Source organism: Caretta caretta, chromosome 1 (assembly GCF_965140235.1).
Source record: "Caretta caretta isolate rCarCar2 chromosome 1, rCarCar1.hap1, whole genome shotgun sequence".
In the NCBI taxonomy this organism is placed as follows: domain Eukaryota; kingdom Metazoa; phylum Chordata; order Testudines; family Cheloniidae; genus Caretta; species Caretta caretta.
The window spans coordinates 135402875-135420467 of record NC_134206.1 but is presented as its reverse complement, the minus strand read 5'-3'; the positions used below and the strand labels follow the sequence as shown (position 1 = coordinate 135420467).

Genomic DNA, 17593 nt, shown 5'->3' with positions numbered 1-17593 from the left:
GGACCAGTGTAGGTCTAGAGAGAAGTGTTTGTTTTGCCCATGGCAGGTGGACTTTGGGAGCTGACCCATGGCAGGTACAGACAAAGCTTCCTCATGCCAAGGGATACTCCCAGGAAGCATCACAACAGAAAATCTGTTTTCACATTGAGTACCAGCTGGCCTGGTTACCAAAAATTCCTGTTGCTTTGGTGAAAGACATGCTTCTCTTTTCCTGTGTTCTGGTTTACATCGTATTAGGGAATGAGAGTTGAATATTGCATTTTAACCTATTGAGCTATTATACGAATGACAATCCCTTTTGATGGAAAATCATACTGACCTAGAGAGGAGAAAGCCTAAAATCTCCAGATAGTTTCTTAATCTATTTGAAGCACTGTGGACACAGGCGCCCTTAAGAAAACAAACATCAGTTTGAAGAAATTCTGTGTTTCAGAAACCATAAGCACATAGTGCCAGGAAAACAGGCCTGATTCTCTGTTGCCCTAAACATCAGTACAAATTGAGTATAAAACATTACCAAAGCAAAATGGTGTTTTGCACTAACTTTGCTCAGGTATAAACAACTACACAAGGTGCAGGGCAATGAAAATGTTTGTATTTTTAATTTTAAATATGAAATGTTCCTTAATGAACATTTGGTACTTAGATAAAGAAAGGTATTAAAAGAATCTAGAGCATATTCAAGGACCTGATGAAATATTTGACTTACGTGTTAAAAAGCTAACATGAAGTGAAAGCCTTTGGAGGATAGCCAACCAAAAAGCATCATAAGAACCCAGTGGTCATGGCTCATAAGGCTTATTAAATACTTGATTAGAAGTTATGTAGACATTGTTCAGAATCAAACAGAAGCAATGACAGCATGTCAATCATATACAATTTAGAAAGCACAATAAACAGGTACTGATACAGAAGCTGAAAATTTATATAGTGTTTCATCCGACTGATGTTGAGCCATATTAAGGCTGCTGGAGAAGATGACTTCAGTGATTTATATTACCGTTTTAAATATGTTTACGAAGGCATCAAAGAACGTAGATGGATTGTACAAAACAAGATAAGGACTCTTCAAAGTTGGCATTTATTCAATGAAACAAAGTAGCTGACACAGGAATTTGAACCTAAGGAGGAATAGTCACTTGAAGTCAACCAAGGTGATGACGTCAGCCGGAAGAAAGGAAGCCTAAAAGAAGGTTTGAAAAGACAGCTAGGGAACAACTTTTTTTAATCAGAAGAATTCATTCAATCAGCAGCTTTGTTTGGTTTTCTTCTTTTAAAAAATAAAATAAATAAAAAAGAATGTGCAACTAAAGGCAGAATTCCTAACAGAGCCTAGCTTGGGAACTAATTCAGTGTATCCTAGACCCCAAACACACATAGTAGACAAAACGTCCATTCATGTTACAGACCTTTCACTCTTTTCTATGCCAATTGACCCAAACACTAGCTCAAGGGTGGTTTTCAGAGGGAAAATTCTCTCTGTAAGCATGAAACCACTCTGAAATATCAGTGGAAGAAATCACTGTCAACAGCTGTTCTGGTATTTGGCGCTGGAAACCTGAAGCTCCAAAGAAGGTCAGAGTTTTCCAGAAAGAAACTAAAGAAGAAAGCCTGAAGGGAAGGCAGAGAGAGAGACGGAAATAATTGCTAGCTAAAATATTATCTTGGAAATGAAAAAAAATTAAAGTGAGTCAATTACAAAAAAAAAAGTTAAAAGTAGTTTCAGGAACTATACTTTCAACTCAATTCCTCTCACAATTTTTGTGGTGTTACAATCACATCTTCTGGCTGTTAAGATGTTTTTCCCCATTACGATATGAGAGATAGACACATACAAAAGGTAATGGTGATTTACTGCCGATAGAGGGGAAACAGTGAAATTGTTTGCATATTTACACAAAATCCTGTCAAAAACAAATAAGGTAAATAAACTGAAAAAATAAAGAAATCATTTTTCTCTTTCAGTTTTAGTGATCTTAAAATGAACAACATTAATAGGCAAATATTTGCATACCAAAATATGACTTTTTAAAAGTTCATAATGTACTTTTAATGTAGTCTGACTGTGCAAAATTAACTCTAAAATAGCATCGTGCTAAATTATGCCATAACATCGCTCATTATGCTGCAACATCGTATTGCATTCAAAAACGTATATATAAGATAAACATCTAAAATTAAAGTTATGCCAATGGTCTCTAGGCTTCCTTTGAAAGAATAACAGCAGATATGACGACTGATAAATAGGCAACTTGCCCAAATAAGTCTGAGGAAGAGGAGCAATAAAAAACTTGAGGTAACACTGGATTATTGTGTGAGTCTACTGTGTAAAATGATTAATTTCACATATTAAGCTTACAGTACTCTGTTGTAATGAACAATTATCAATTTTTTACTTCAAATTATACAGTCTGTAAAAAAAATCAGCAGAACACAGTGTGACGGTGCCCCCCATAAGGCTTTATGGAAATATGCTTATGAATATATATGACATAACTGGAATATGTTCTATGCTACACATGCCATGTAACATATCTATGTAAAGGTTATGATCTACTGAATCTATTAATCCTATTTGTATACATGTATCATTTTTGTATTCGAAGTTATGAATATTGGCCGTGTACTGGCTTGATTTCTCAATAACCTTAGTAGAGCATTTGGTCAGTTCCTGGAGAAAGGAATTTGCAAAGTTAAGTGCCCAATCAAGAAGCACTTAAGGAACAATGCATCTTGGAGTACTCCAATCCACATAAGAAGTCTTCCTGAAGACATTCAAAATACTATGTGGGCAATGGCTTCAACCTGTAAAAACTGAGTCATGCATAGACATGTGACTTGCCCAGGTGACTCCAGAACTCCATCTTGGAGCTGGACTTTGCATAGGAGAAGGGAGGGGGTCTCCACCCACAAGAGAAAGTCTATTAATGCCCATGGGAGACCCCTCCATTTGGTCTTCAGCTGGCTAAGGAGATAGCCTCTCCACCCCCAAGGATACCTGAAAGAAACTGGAACAAAGGACAGTAACTGCTTTCAACTACCTGAGAGGTGGTTCCAGAGAGGATGGTTCTAGACTATTCTCAGTGGTAGAAGAGGACAGGACAAGGAGTAATGGTCTCAAGTTGCAGTGGGGGAGGTTTAGGTTGGATATTAGGAAAAACTTTTTCACTAGGAGGGTGGTGAAACACTGGAATGCGTTGCCTAGGGAGATGGTAGAATCTCCTTCCTTAGAAGTTTTTAAGTTCAGGCTTGACAAAGCCCTGGATGGGATGATTTAATTGGGGATTGGTCCTGCTTTGAGCAGGGGGTTGGACTAGATGACCTCCTGAGGTCCCTTCCAACCCTGATATTCTATGATTCTAACTACAGGGGGTGTGAGTGCTTGCTGGACCTAGACTAGAAGGAGTCTAGTCTGTAAAAGAGAGCTTACTGGAACTGGTGAGGTTTTTATCTGTATTCAGTTTGATTAGACATAGACTTGCGTGTTTTATTTTATTTTGCTTGGTAATTCACTTTGTTCTCTCTGTTACTACTTGGAACCACTTAAATCCTACTTTCTGTATTTAACAAAATCACTTTTTACTTATTAATTAACCCAGAGTATGTATTAATACTGGGGGGCGGGGGGGGGCACAACAGCTGTGCATATCTCTCTATCAGTGTTATAGAGGGCGAACAATTTATGAGTTTACCCTGCATAAGCTTTATACAAGGTAAAATGGATTTATTTGGGGTTTGGACCTCTTTGGGAGTTGGGCATCTGAGTGTTAAAGACAGGCACACTTCTGAAAGCTGCTTTCAATTGAGCTTACAGCTGTTAGGGGACATAGTTCAGACCTGGGTCTGGGTTTACAGCAGGCTAGTGGGTCTGGCTCAAACCAGGCAGGGCACTGAAGTCCTAAGCTGACTGGGCAGGAAAGCAGGAGAAGTAGTAGTCTTGGCACATCAGGTGGCAGCTCTCAGGGGGTTTCTGTGATCCAACCCGTCACAGACAGAATTAATAGCTTTTTTAAAAGCTCACACTGGTGCCACTTCCTTCATTATATGACCTCTCCTTTTCTTGGCAGTCAAAACATATGGTATGCTGTCAGATAGGTTCTAATCCTACTTCCAAAGGGTATGATTTGATGATAATGTTACAAAAGGACGAGATCACTAAATCAGCCCAGTGTTTCCAAAGATTGTCAACTCAGAATTTAAAAAAAGGCTGCTGCAGACTTTTAGCTATTATTTTACAAATCACAATATTTCTTACTTTTTTTTAATTAGTAACAGCTGGTGTATCTCAGACCTTAAACACTATCCTGTTTTGGATAATAAATAGAAAAGGCAGCTTTTAAAATTACAGTGTGCCTGGTGTGTGGGAAGGGAGGAGGGAGAGGGAACCAGCGGTAGCATGGAATTGTATGATTTAGAAAAAGATCAAATTCAAATAATATTTTTCCCTTTTACATGAAGTTGCTAATATTTACTTAAGTATAGGCTCACATCACAAAACAAGTTGTAACTAGTATCAAAACACTGGAGACAGTGACATATTTTGGTCTACGTCAGATAGGTCTGTGAATCACATCATTGTCCCAGCCACACACTTGGGAACACCAGGCAATAAACCATCCCATCCAGGTCAGCATTATTTCTTTCATCTTTTACAGCTATTTGGGAGGGCTGCCATCAGCCCTCCCTCTTCCCAACCTGATCCTTTACTTGGAACCTGCCACTCTCCCCTCATATAATGTTTGGGAGTGGGAGGACTGGGGGGAAAGCAGAATGGTTGTCTCCCCACTGTATCAAACATTAGGCAACCCAACCCTACTTTTCCCAATTTCCTTAGGGAATGCCTCTCCACAAGACCCCTTCAAATCCTGTTTACCTGCATAGGACACCTGCCAAACCTGTTACCTGTTAAGTTGCAACATATCTGACCTAACCCCTATCCCTGACCAGCTGTGGGGAAGGCAATTCCTTCCCCCTCCCCCCCTGTGCCTGGCCAATGTAGCAGAGCAGGAAAGATTCCTTCCCAGCCCCAAAGGAACAAGGTGACTAGTGAGAGGCCCACCACTGAACATGCAAATCTGGCCTTACACTGATCCCATGGGTGGGTGTTGTTGGCCCAAGACAGAGTGAGTTCTTACTAACGTGAATGGGTATATAGACCCACCCCTCTCTCCAGACACATGTTGGGCTACTGTTTCCCCAAATCTGTTCCTGCCATGTCCCTTTCCCCGGGCTCTGCCCAGGTGAGTTTCCTTTTTCCCCTCTTAACAATTCCTTTGAGTGCTGCTCCTTAAAGAGGCTTCACCTTCTTTCTTTCTGCAGCCAGACAAGGACTCACTGCATCCAGTTGCAGTGAGCACATTTTCAGGTAGGTGAACAGTGATGTACTCACCACCCACAGTGCCCCCTTGTGTCAGGGTGCAATGCTGCAGGACACCCTTGTCTTTGGTGCCTCCTACTGGCCATCTGCCTCTCACTGAATCTTGCATGGCTTGGCCCATTGACCAAGTCACATAAAGTCCAGTCCCCTTCTGGGATAACAAAAGGTCCAACTAGAACTCAAAGGAATATGTCCAAATAATAATTCTTCCACCCCTCTTGGGCACCACCCAAGTGTTCTTACTAGCCCTCCCTCAATTCCTCCATCCCAGGAGCCTTAATCTGCTTATGCTGTTGCATGCCCTGTCCTCAGGGACTGGTAGGGGGATTAAGGCCTACTCTCTAGTCTGGGTTCCAGCCCAGGGATCCTGCATTAAACAGTTATGTCTGTTCCTTCAGATGTGCTGCTGGGCCCCTGGGCCACTTCCCTGATGATGATTCCCTGGGCCACTTCCTACCTAGAAATCCCCTTAGCTGCTTCCCTACAGCCTGTGCTTAACACAGCCTCCCTTTGGTACTTAGGCCTGGGGCTTCTCCCTCCCCAGCTGACCTAAGTCTTCCTCCTCTTGTGGGCTCCACTAAAGTGCTTTTATTGACCTACCTGATGGCCTCCCCCACAGGAACTCTGCTGGTTCTCCTACCCACAGAAAAGTTGCTTTCTCCACAGTATCTTTTTATTTTTCCTCCCTCCGACAAACTGAGTTCTCCATTCTGTATAGTCTTGTCCTAAACCTTTCTCAACTGGAGTCACTAATTAGCCTTAAGTTGTGGTATCATTATCAGCTGGAAGCTAGCTGCTAGGTCACAGGCAAGGCTGAGCCTTGCCTGCCTTAAAAGCCTAGCCAGCTTGTGGCAATAAACAAATAGAAAAACTGTGAGCATTTCCACTTCTAGTAGGTGTATCAATCAGTGCACAATTTAATAAATAACGTTGCTTTGTTCACCATGTTATCTTTGCTAAACTACCAGTAGGGCTACATTTACCTGGACTGACAGTATTCACAAAATAATATTTCATTTACATGTCTTGGAAAATGGGTTACAGTATATTTTTGTGCAATAAATGCCAGAGGTTTAGGAAATCTAGGTTTGTGCTTCAGCACTCCCACCAAGTGTCATCAGTTATCTAGCAGTATGTTGTTTAAGTCCTGATGGTCCAGCACTCAGAGATTAAAGCAATTACAGTGCATTAGCAATATGTGTTGTAATTTTAGTTTCCCTCCTCCCCCGTCAACCCCTGGATACAGAGAGACACAAGTTAGAGTAACTGTCAAAAATGGAATAAGAAAATGAACAATATGTCATTGTTATTCCATTGGAGAATAAGCAGATTTCATTCCTAATCATTTTCTTCATCCATCATGTCCTTTAATATGCTGCATTATATCACAGCCATCTCCTGGCTCCTATCTACCATGCATATCTACCAATCCCACCATGTTGCTTTGATTGTCAATTGCTCAGTCATTTATGCCAACAGAGAGGTCAAATAGTTAGGCATGGGACCACAAATAAAAGGCTTTAAAAACTGAAATGAAAGCTATGCTAAGGAGAAACAAGGAGGTATATTTTAAAATGCATTCACATGGCTGCACCATTTTCTTTGATTTTCCTTTAGTGTCAAGAACCAGGTTTATTAGAGAGACAGGCGGTGAGGCAATATTTTTTATTGACTAAATTCTGCTGATGAAACAGACAAGCTTTCGAGCTTATGCAAAGCTCTCTTTCTGTTCTGGCAACAACACTAAATGAGAGCCAGGATTGCATTTAACTGGAATGACATTTTTAATACCAGTTCTCCCAAATAAATGGGTTTTAACCTAAACACATAGTTTCTTTTAAAAAACACTGAACGCAAAGACCATGACTAAATTCAAGGTGCTCAGCTCAGTGATAAAGACAAACCGAGCAGGTTACAAGTGGTGCACTTTTCAATGCCTCACATTTTAACAGATATTTTCATACTTCACGGATCTTTTCCTTCACTACACTCTGAAACTAAAAAGTTCCTACTGCTACAAAGAAAGGTATGGAATACTTGTGGCACCTTAGAGACTAACCAATTTATTTGAGCATAAGCTTTCGTGAGCTACAGCTCACGGCTGTTACTCTGAAAGAAAGGTATGTGACACAGCTAGCTTTAGTTCACTTGCATACAGTGGAAGACTGTTTGGAAAACAAAGATGCTGCTTAGAATTTTTGCTTTTCTGTTTCATGGCCAATGCTTTGATCTCATTTGTAGATACATTTCCTACTCTATTGATTTCAAGATTAAAACTAAACAGAAAATGTGATGTAAAAATGTATCTGTAACTTTCGAAAAAGAAATGGAGGTTACTTACTTGTAAATGGAAGTTCTTCAAGATGCTTGGTCCCTATCTGTGTTCCACATGTGGTACATGTCCATGCCATGTGCTCAAGTCCAGAGATTCTTAACAAGCAGTATCCAATGGCCTGCACATGCACCCACTCCTTATATTCCAGACCAAGAGCATAAGAGGCAGCATGAGCCAACACCTCTCCAGTTCCTCTTCTTACCGTGACTCCAATAGGATCAAAAGCAGAGGGGTGAATAGTGGAATACAGATAGGTACCACACATCCAGAAGAGCTTCCAGTTACAGGTGAGTAATCTCCATTTCTTCTTGGAGTGCTGATCGCTCTGTGTAGTCCACACATGGGTAACTGACAAGCAGTATTCAGATCAGAGGAGGGTGCGAGGATATCAGCTTGAAAAACTGCAGTCCCCACAGCTGTATTTGCAGCAGAAGCTTCAGCTAGCATATAACATTTTGTGAACATATGACAGGAACACCAGGTAGCTACTCTGCTACTCTCAGTTTCAGTACCTCCTGTAGAGATGCTGCCAAAGCAGCTTGCACTCTTGTGGAACATGCCCTTACCCCATCTGGGCGAGGGACATGTGCTAACTGGTAGCATGTAATGATGCAACCAGAAATCCATTTAGAGATTGTCTGAGAAAATACTGCTTGTCCTTGTGACCCTTGTTCTATAGCAAAAAATACACTTGGTGATTTTTTGATTGGTTTTGTCCTTTGTAGGTAGAATGCCAGGGCATGTCTGGCATCCAGGGAATGAAGTCTTTTCTCTTCAATGGAAGCATGAGGTTTCGGGAAGAAAAACATGTAAGTGGATAGGTTGGTTGGCATGGATGAAAGCAAAGGGAGACCTTCTCCTTGTGAAAAATAGCATATGGTGGATCGGCCATGAGAGTTGCCATCTTGTTCATCCTTCTGGCCAAACTAGTAGCAACTTAAAATGCAACCTTCATGGAAAGGTGGGACATAGTGCATGTGGCCAAAGGTTCAAATGATGGTCTGATGAGTACTGAAAAATCTCTGGTCCCATTGAGGTGTAGGCTTAACCACAGGCAAAAAGGGCCTCACTAGGCCCTTCAGGAATTTGACTGTTGTTGGGCGAGTAAAAATGAAATGCCCATCTCCTGGAAGAAGGAAGGCATTGATCACTGCTTGATGGATTTGCAATGAGCAAAGGGAAAGACCTGAGTTCTTCAGTGACAGGAGATAACCTAAAATAACTGGAAAATCTGCAGAGTCTGAAGAAGACTGATTGTGCTGTGATCAGGTAGAGAAATGTCTCCATTTAGATAGTTAGCAGGTCCTAGTTGAATCTTTCCTACTCTGAGTCAGAATGGCTTGGATGACTTCTGAACATGACCATTCTAGATCGGATGCCCATCCGAAATCCAGGCTGTAAGGTGAAATGGGTTTGGATTGGGGTGTCTGATTTTGCCATCTTCCTGAGTTTGAAGATCCAGGAAAAGATGGATCCTAATGAGAGGACAGGTTGACATTCTTAGATGTTCTGGGAACCAAAACTCTCAGTTGGGTGCTATGAGAATGACTCTAGCTCTGTCATAATGGATCGTTCTCAAGACCTGTAGTAGCAGGGGGATGGGAGGAAAGGCATGTTCGAGTTGGTCTGTCTTGATAACAAGAAAGCATCACCCTGGGAGTCGTGGCCCACAGCACTCCCACCAAGTGGAGGTTTCCTATTTGTTTGGGACCTGGAAAGATCCTATTGTGGTGTTCCCCACTTAGTGAACACATCACTCAGGACAGAGTTATGTATTACTCACTCATGATCCGCAGAGAAGTCCCCGCTTAGGCTGTCTTCTACAGAAGTCTGAGCACCTGGTAGGTATGTGGCTTGGATAGCGATGTGGTTTCCGATGTACCAATTCTAAAACCTGGCTGCTTCCAGGCAGACGGGGAGGGATCTTGCTCCATTCTGCTTGTTTATATAAAAGATCATAGTGGTGATGTCTGACATTATGTGGATAAGGAGACAATGTATGAGAGGGAAGAAGGCCCTGCAGGTCAGTTGGACTGCTCTCAGTTCCAGGAAGTAGACATACCATACCACAGGAACTAGATGTGCAGTCTGGACTTCCTGTGGGGTCCAGTGCCCTGTAGGGTACGGTTGTTCAGGTGCATCTGTTACTATAGTGACACTGGAGGTGGGAGTGTTGAGGGGGACTCCCTCTTGCAACTCATTCTGGGTTTGACCACTAGGTAAGAGAGGTGATGACGCTGGTGGGAACAGTCACTCTGGTGTTCATGTGTTCCTGAGCTCAGCCTGTAGGCAGTGTAAATGAAGTCTGGCAAATGGCATCACATAAGTACATGAGGCCCTGTGACCTAGTAGAGAAAGGCACACTCTGACATAGCGTTTGGTTTGCGAATAACATGCAATATCAGATTGCTCATTGATTGAAATCCTTCTATTGGGAGGAAAGCTCTTGCTCAAATTGAGTCCAATGTCACTCTGATAAAGTTTATCATCCATGTGAGAGTCCAAGTGGATTTTTCTCTGTTCATGAAGCCAGCAAGTGCTGAAAGAAGATGGTGCAGAAACAAAGTCACCAATCTGACCTCGTGGGTGGAGTGACTTGTCAGGAGCCAGTCATCCAAGTATGAGAAGACTGGATAGCTGTGACATCTCATTTGGGCTTCCACCACAGAGAAAACTTTTATGAAAACCCTGGGTGCTGTTGTTAGTCCAAAGGGAAAAACACTGAACTCTTCATGTTCCTGAACTACCAGGAACCAAAGAAACTGTCTGTGGGACAAATGAATATCTACATGAAAATAGGCATCCTTCAGGTTGAGAGCCACAAACCTCATTCCCTCCTGTAGGTAGGTAGATTATTTATGCTGGTGTAACCATGCTAAATTTTGACTTCTGAATGAAGATATTCAGCTGTCGAAGGTCCAGAATGGGTATCCACTCTGTTTTTTTGGGGACCTCAGTAGTACAGAGAATAGAACCCCTTCCCTTGATACTCTTGAGGGATACTCATTCTATTGCCCTTCATTGGAGAAGAGAATTGGCCTTTTAGCAAAGAATATGCTCATGAGAGTCGCCCCTGAAGAGGAACTGGGAAGGTTGTTTCTGAGGGGAAAAGGAGAGATATTCAACAGAATAACCATGGTGGATGTATACCTTCAAATCAGCAGCACTGCTGTGGGTACCCGCATGGCCCCACAGTATGCCAACATTTTTATGGCTGACTTAGAACAATGCTTCCTCAGCTCTCGTCCCCTAATGCCCCTACTCTACTTGCGCTACATTGATGACATCTTCATTATCTGGACCCATGGAAAAGAAGCCCTTGAGGAATTCCACCGTGATTTCAACAATTTCCATCCCAACATCAACCTCAGCCTGGACCAGTCCACACAAGAGATCCACTTCCTGGACACTATGGTGCTAATAAGCAATGGTCACATAAACACCACCCTATACTGGAAACCTACTGACCTCTATGCCTACCTACATGCCTCCAGCTTTCATCCAGACCACACCACACGATCCATCGTCTACAGCCAAGCTCTATGAAACAACCGCATTTGCTCCAACCCCTCAGACAGAGACAAAGACCTACAAGATCTCTATCAAGCATTCTTACAACTACAATACCCACCTGCTGAAGTGAAGAAACAGATTGACAGAGCCAGAAGAATACCCAGAAGTCACCTACTACAGGACAGGCCCAACAAAGAAAATAACAGAACGCCACTAGCCATCACCTTCAGCCCTCAACTAAAACCTCTTCAACGCATCATCAAGAATCTACAACCTATCCTGAAGGAGACAGGCCAGTCCCTGCTTACAGACAGCCCCCCAACCTGAAGCAAATACTCAGCAGCAACCACACGACACACAACAGAACCACTAACCAGGAACCTATCCTTGCAACAAAGCCCGTTGCCAACTGTGTCCACATATCTATTAAGGGGACACCATCATAGAGCCTAATCACATCAGCCACACTATCAGAGGCTCGTTCACCTGCACATCTACCAATGTGATATATGCCAGCATGTGTCAGCAATGCCCCTCTGCCATGTACATTGGTCAAACTGGACAGTCTCTACGTAAAAGAATAAATGGACACAAATCAGACGTCAAGAATTATAACATTCAAAAACCAGTCGGAGAACACTTCAATCTCTCTGGTCACTCGATTACAGACCTAAAAGTTGCAATTCTTCAACAAAAAGACTCCAACGAGAGACTGCTGAATTGGAATTAATTTGCAAACTGAATACAATTAACTTAGGCTTGAATAGAGACTGGGAGTGGATGAGTCATTACACAAAGTAAAACTATTTCCCCACGTTTATTCCTCCCCTCCACCCCGCACTGTTCCTCAGACATTCTTGTCAACTGCTGGAAATGGCCCACCTTGATTATCACTACAAAAGGTTTTTTCCCCCCGCTCTCCTGCTGGTAATAGCTCACCTTAAGTGATCACTCTCACTACAGTGTGTATGGTAACACCCATTGTTTCACGTTCTCTATGTATATAAATCTCCCCACTGTATTTTCCACTGAATGCATCCGATGAAGTGAGCTGTAGCTCACGAAAGCTTATGCTCAAATAAATTTGTTAGTCTCTAAGGTGCCACAAGTACTCCTTTTCTTTTTGTGAATACAGACTAACACGGCTGCTACTCTGAAACCTGTCATGGTGGATGATTTCTAGAACCCATTTGTCTATCGTGATAGAGTCCCAATTGTGAGTAACAAAGGGAGAGATATCTTCCAAAGATTGGAGGGGAGGGGCTAGACGTGGCTGGTATCAATAAAGATATACAGTGCTCGACTGAGGTGTTGAGAGAAGCCCTTAGAGGGTGGGTAGGAATGGATAGAGCTCAGAGTAGTAGAGAGGGCTGAAAATCAAGGTCTTTGAACTCTCTGTTGCTTGCCCAGAGGCTTGGCTGGACACTGGTGGTAGAATATTTCTGGAGGGGGCGGTCTTTTCCTATATACCTGCCTGTGGTGTTTTTCTCTTTGGGGCCAGGGTTTAAATTCTCAGGGAGCATGGAGTCAATGTAGGAGTGTGGAGACTCAGTTTTCTTGCTGAATAAGTCTGACTCGTTGAATAGTAAGTCCTCTATGGAATTCTGCACCTTCCTGGGGAATCTCAGAAAATGAAGCCAGGACTCATGCTTCATAACTACACCAGCAGCTAGCCCTCTACATGCCGTGTCTGCTGCATCCACTGCAGCTTGTAGCCACTAGTCTGCCTTCCTCAATGAAGGATTGAAACTGGGCTCGGTCCTCAAGGGGAAGACTGTCCTTAAAGGCTGCTAGTCCAGAGTAGTAGTTAAAATCATATTTTGCCAACAAAGCCTGATAGTTGGAAATACAGAATTGCAGGCTTGTAGAGGAGAATAACTTTCTTCCCAGAAGGTCCAACCTCTTTGAATCCTTGTCAGCTGGGGTGATTTTAGGCTGTTGTGACCTTGCTCTTTCCTCGGCTGCCTGCATCATCAGCAAATTGGGTGCTGGGTGCGGGGAAAGGAACTCAGCTCCTTTGGCTGGGATGAAATAGTGCCTCTCAGCTCTTTTAGGTGTGGAGGTGTAGGAGGCTGGGGTATATCAGACAGCCTCTGACTGGCTCCACTCCCAAGATCATGCTTGGAGCCGTGCTGATTGTTGCTTGGGGCCAATGTACAGGGGAGAATCTTCTTGGCCCGGATTAGTGAGGTCTCATGGACTTCTGCATAAAATGTTTCCTTAGCTGAAGCTCACAAGCTTCATGTGCTGGTAGAGGAAACAAGTGGCAGATGCACTTTGCAGAGATATGCATCTCACCCAGAGAGTAGAGGCAGCATTGGTGGTCACCTTTCACAGAGAAGGAAAGAGGCCAAGAGAAGCAATTCTTGAAATCAGGGACTCTGGGCATAATCTCAGACTGCAGGGATGAAGTCCCCTACAAGGGGGAAAACAAAGCTAAACTAACCATAGCATATAAAACTCAAACCATGCTAATATAAAAACTATTTACAGTATCTGTTCATAGGCTATAAGAAGCTGGAGAAATCTGTGAATACAGTGGATTCTGATTCAGGCCATGCAGCGGTAAGAAGGAACTGGAGAGGTGTTGGCCCACACTGCCTCTTATGCCCTCAGTTTGGAGCACGTGGAGAGCAACTGTGCATGTGCAGGCCAATGGAAATTGCTAGGTTAAGAATCTCCAGACTCAGGTGCATGGCACTCATGGATACCCACATGTGGAATACACACAGGGACCAGTACTCAAAGAAGTACTCTAATTTGCCTCTAATTCAATACATTATCAATACAGTGCTCTAAATGTGGCTGGTGCTTTAGCAAGTTGGATAGGAGAAAGTATTGGTAAAATAAACTTCTGTTATTACATACATTCAGAGCTCTTAAGGTATGGGATCCACCAAAGGTTAAGTGTCTGGATGGATAAACTGCCTGAGCCTGTAAGACTGTTTTTTAAAAAAAATCACCCATGATTTATGCTTGCTGCTGCTGAATAAACTAGAGTATAGGATCCCTGGCAATGCAAAGCTCCTTTGGAGAGAAGTATGCAATAGCAAAACAGGGCCATTGCAAACTCCTCCACTGTGGTGCCCACAGAAGGATAACAAACCCCTTAAGAGCGGGTTAAGGCTAGCTGGGGAAAGAGGTTGCACTGATTCAACACATTCTCTCTGCAGTCACTGCCTATGGGTTTGCAGCAGAAAATGCAAGTGCCCTGACAGAATCAGCAAGGGAGGGCACAACAGTGGAAACGTGGCCTGCCCTCTCCCAGGATGAATATACTCTGCACCAGAATGGGCCACACTGCTGTAGGAAGGCTCATTGTGCCAGTAAGGGATGAATCCAGCTCTAGCACAGGGGTCAGCAACGTGTCCATGGTAAAAATTTTGAGGTCCGAGGTAATTTTTCAAAAAATTGAATGAGTGAATGACACAACCCACCTGCCCCCGCAATGTCCGTCACTAAGTACAGTAATTTTGTCAAGTGCCCGTCGCGCAACATGGTGGTGCCGACTCCTGCTCTAGCATATCCACCACGTTACAGCTGGTTAAAAAAAAAGCCAAATTATTCAATTTAAACCATTTTATACACTATACTTCACATTGTTGGTGCTTACTATTAACAGTATTACAGTGAACTGGAATGAGATGGTCCCCAGTTCCAATAGAAGAAACCTAGGGAGAGCAGGATTAATTTCCAAGTGTGATGTTTACTACACTGAAACATTTCTAAGCTTTTCACTCTTCAACTAAGACTTGCTATAGCAAAATTTACTATTAACTACCCAACACAAGCCCTCACTCTATTTTCACTTCACTGTTGTGTTTGCCTCCTTACTTTCTATTCTAGTTTAAGAACTTCTGTACATAAAGTTGTTATAGCCAGTTATCCTGTTTTATTATAAACTGTCTGTGTCTAAAATACTTATCTAGCTCCTCATTAAAATTGTATCTTAGCTCTTTATAATCTTTAATGTATTTATCTTCATATACACATCCTCCCATGAGTTAGGGAAGTATTTTTATTCCCATTTGACTCTTGGGGAACTGAGGCACAGAGAGACTTAGGGCTTGTCTACACAATACTGCAGTGTGCTCTACAGTGGTGTGATTTATAAAGAACTCCTATGAATCATAGAATCATAGAATATCAGGGTTGGAAGGGACCTCAGGAGGTCATCTAGTCCAACCCCCTGCTCAAAGCAGGACCAATCCCCAATTAAATCATCCCAGCCAGGGCTTTGTCAAGCCTGACCTTAAAAACCTCTAAGGAAGGAGATTCTACCACCTCCCTAGGTAACGCATTCCAGTGTTTCACCACCCTCCTAGTGAAAAAGTTTTTCCTAATATCCAACCTAAACCTCCCTCCACTGCAACTTGAGACCATTACTCCTTGTCCTGTCATCTTCTACCACTGAGAATAGTCTAGAACCATCCTCTTTGGAACCACCTCTCAGGTAGTTGAAAGCAGCTATCAAATCCCCCCTCATTCTTCTCTTCTGAAGACTAAACAATCCCAGTTCCCTCAGCCTCTCCTCATAAGTCATGTGTTCCAGACCCCTAATCATTTTTGTTGCCCTTCGCTGGACTCTCTCCAATTTTTCCACATCCTTCTTGTAGTGTGGGGCCCAAAACTGGACACAGTACTCCAGATGAGGCCTCACCAATGTCGAATAGTGGGGAATGATCACGTCCCTCGATCTGCTGGCTATGCCCCTACTTATACATCCCAAAATGCCGTTGGCCTTCTTGGCAACAAGGGCACACTGTTGACTCATATCCAGCTTCTCGTCCACTGTAATCCCTAGGTCCTTTTCCGCAGAACTGCTGCCTAACCATTCAGTCCCTAGTCTGTAGCGGTGCATGGGGATCTTCCGTCCTAAGTGCAGGACCCTGCACTTATCCTTGTTGAACCTCATCAGATTTCTTTTGGCCCAATCCTCCAATTTGTCTAGGCCCTCTGTATCCTATCCCTACCTGCCACCGTATCTACCACTCCTCCCAGTTTAGTATCATCCGCAAATTTGCTGAGAGTGCAATCCACACCATCCTCCAGATCATTTATGAAGATATTGAATAAAACCAGCCCCAGGACCGACCCTTGGGGCACTCCACTTGATACCGGCTGCCATCTAGACATGGAGCCATTGATCACTACCTGTTGAGCCCGACAATCTAGCCAACTTTCTACCCTCCTTATAGTGCATTCATCCAGCCCATACTTCTTTAACTTGCTGACAAGAATACTGTGGGAGACCGTGTCAAAAGCTTTGCTAAAGTCAAGAAACAATACATCCACTGCTTTCCCTTCATCCACAGAACCAGCAATCTCATCATAGAAGGCGATTAGATTAGTCAGGCATGACCTTCCCTTGGTGAATCCATGCTGACTGTTCCTGGTCACTTTCCTCTCGTGTAAGTGCTTCAGGATTGATTCCTTGAGGACCTGCTCCATGATTTTTCTGGGGACTGAGGTGAGGCTGGCTGGCCTGTAGTTCCCAGGATCCTCCTCCTTCCCTTTTTTAAAGATGGGCACTACATTAGCCTTTTTCCAGTCGTCCAGGACTTCCCCCGATTGCCACGAGTTTTTAAAGATAATGGCCAATGGCTCTGCAATCACAGCCGCCAACTCCTTTAGCACTCTTGGATGCAACGCATCCGGCCCCATGGACTTGTGCACGTCCAGCTTTTCTAAATAGTCCCGAACCACTTCTTTCTCCACAGAGGGCTGGTCACCTCCTCCCCATGCTGTGTTGCCCAGCACAGCAGTCTGGGAGCTGACCTTGTTCGTGAAGACAGAGGCAAAAAAAGCATTGAGTACATTAGCTTTTTCCACATCCTCTGTCACTAGGTTGCCTCCCTCATTCAGTAAGGGGCCCACACTTTCCTTGGCTTTCTTCTTGTTGCTAACATACCTGAAGAAACCCTTCTTGTTACTCTTAACATCTCTTGCTAGCTGCAGCTCCAGGTGCTATTTGGCCCTCCTGATTTCATTCCTACATGCCCGAGCAATTTTTATACTCTTCCCTGGTCATTTGTCCAATCTTCCACATCTTGTAAGCTTCTTTTTTATGTTTAAGATCCGCAAGGATTTCACTGTTAAGCCAAGCTGGTCACCTGCCATATTTACTATTCTTTCAACATATCGGGATGGTTTGTCCCTGTAATCTCAATAGGGATTCCCATCCACTTTTGCTTCCCCTACTAATTCTTCCCGGTTTGTGAGCAGCAGGTCAAGAAAAGCTCTCCCCCAGTTGGCTCCTCCAGCACTTGCACCAGGAAATTGTCCCCTACATTTTCCAAAAACTTCCTGGATTGTCTGTGCACCGCTGTAGTGCTCTCCCAACAGATATCAGGATGATTAAAGTCACC

The 17593-nt window shown here is 43.3% G+C and overlaps 1 protein-coding gene across 7 annotated transcripts in view; it reads right to left on the bottom strand.

The window, feature by feature from the left end:
- Positions 1 to 17593, bottom strand: part of FRMPD4 (FERM and PDZ domain containing 4) — a 437016-nt gene that overhangs the window by 177033 nt on the left and 242390 nt on the right. The gene's annotated exons all lie outside the window — the stretch shown is intronic.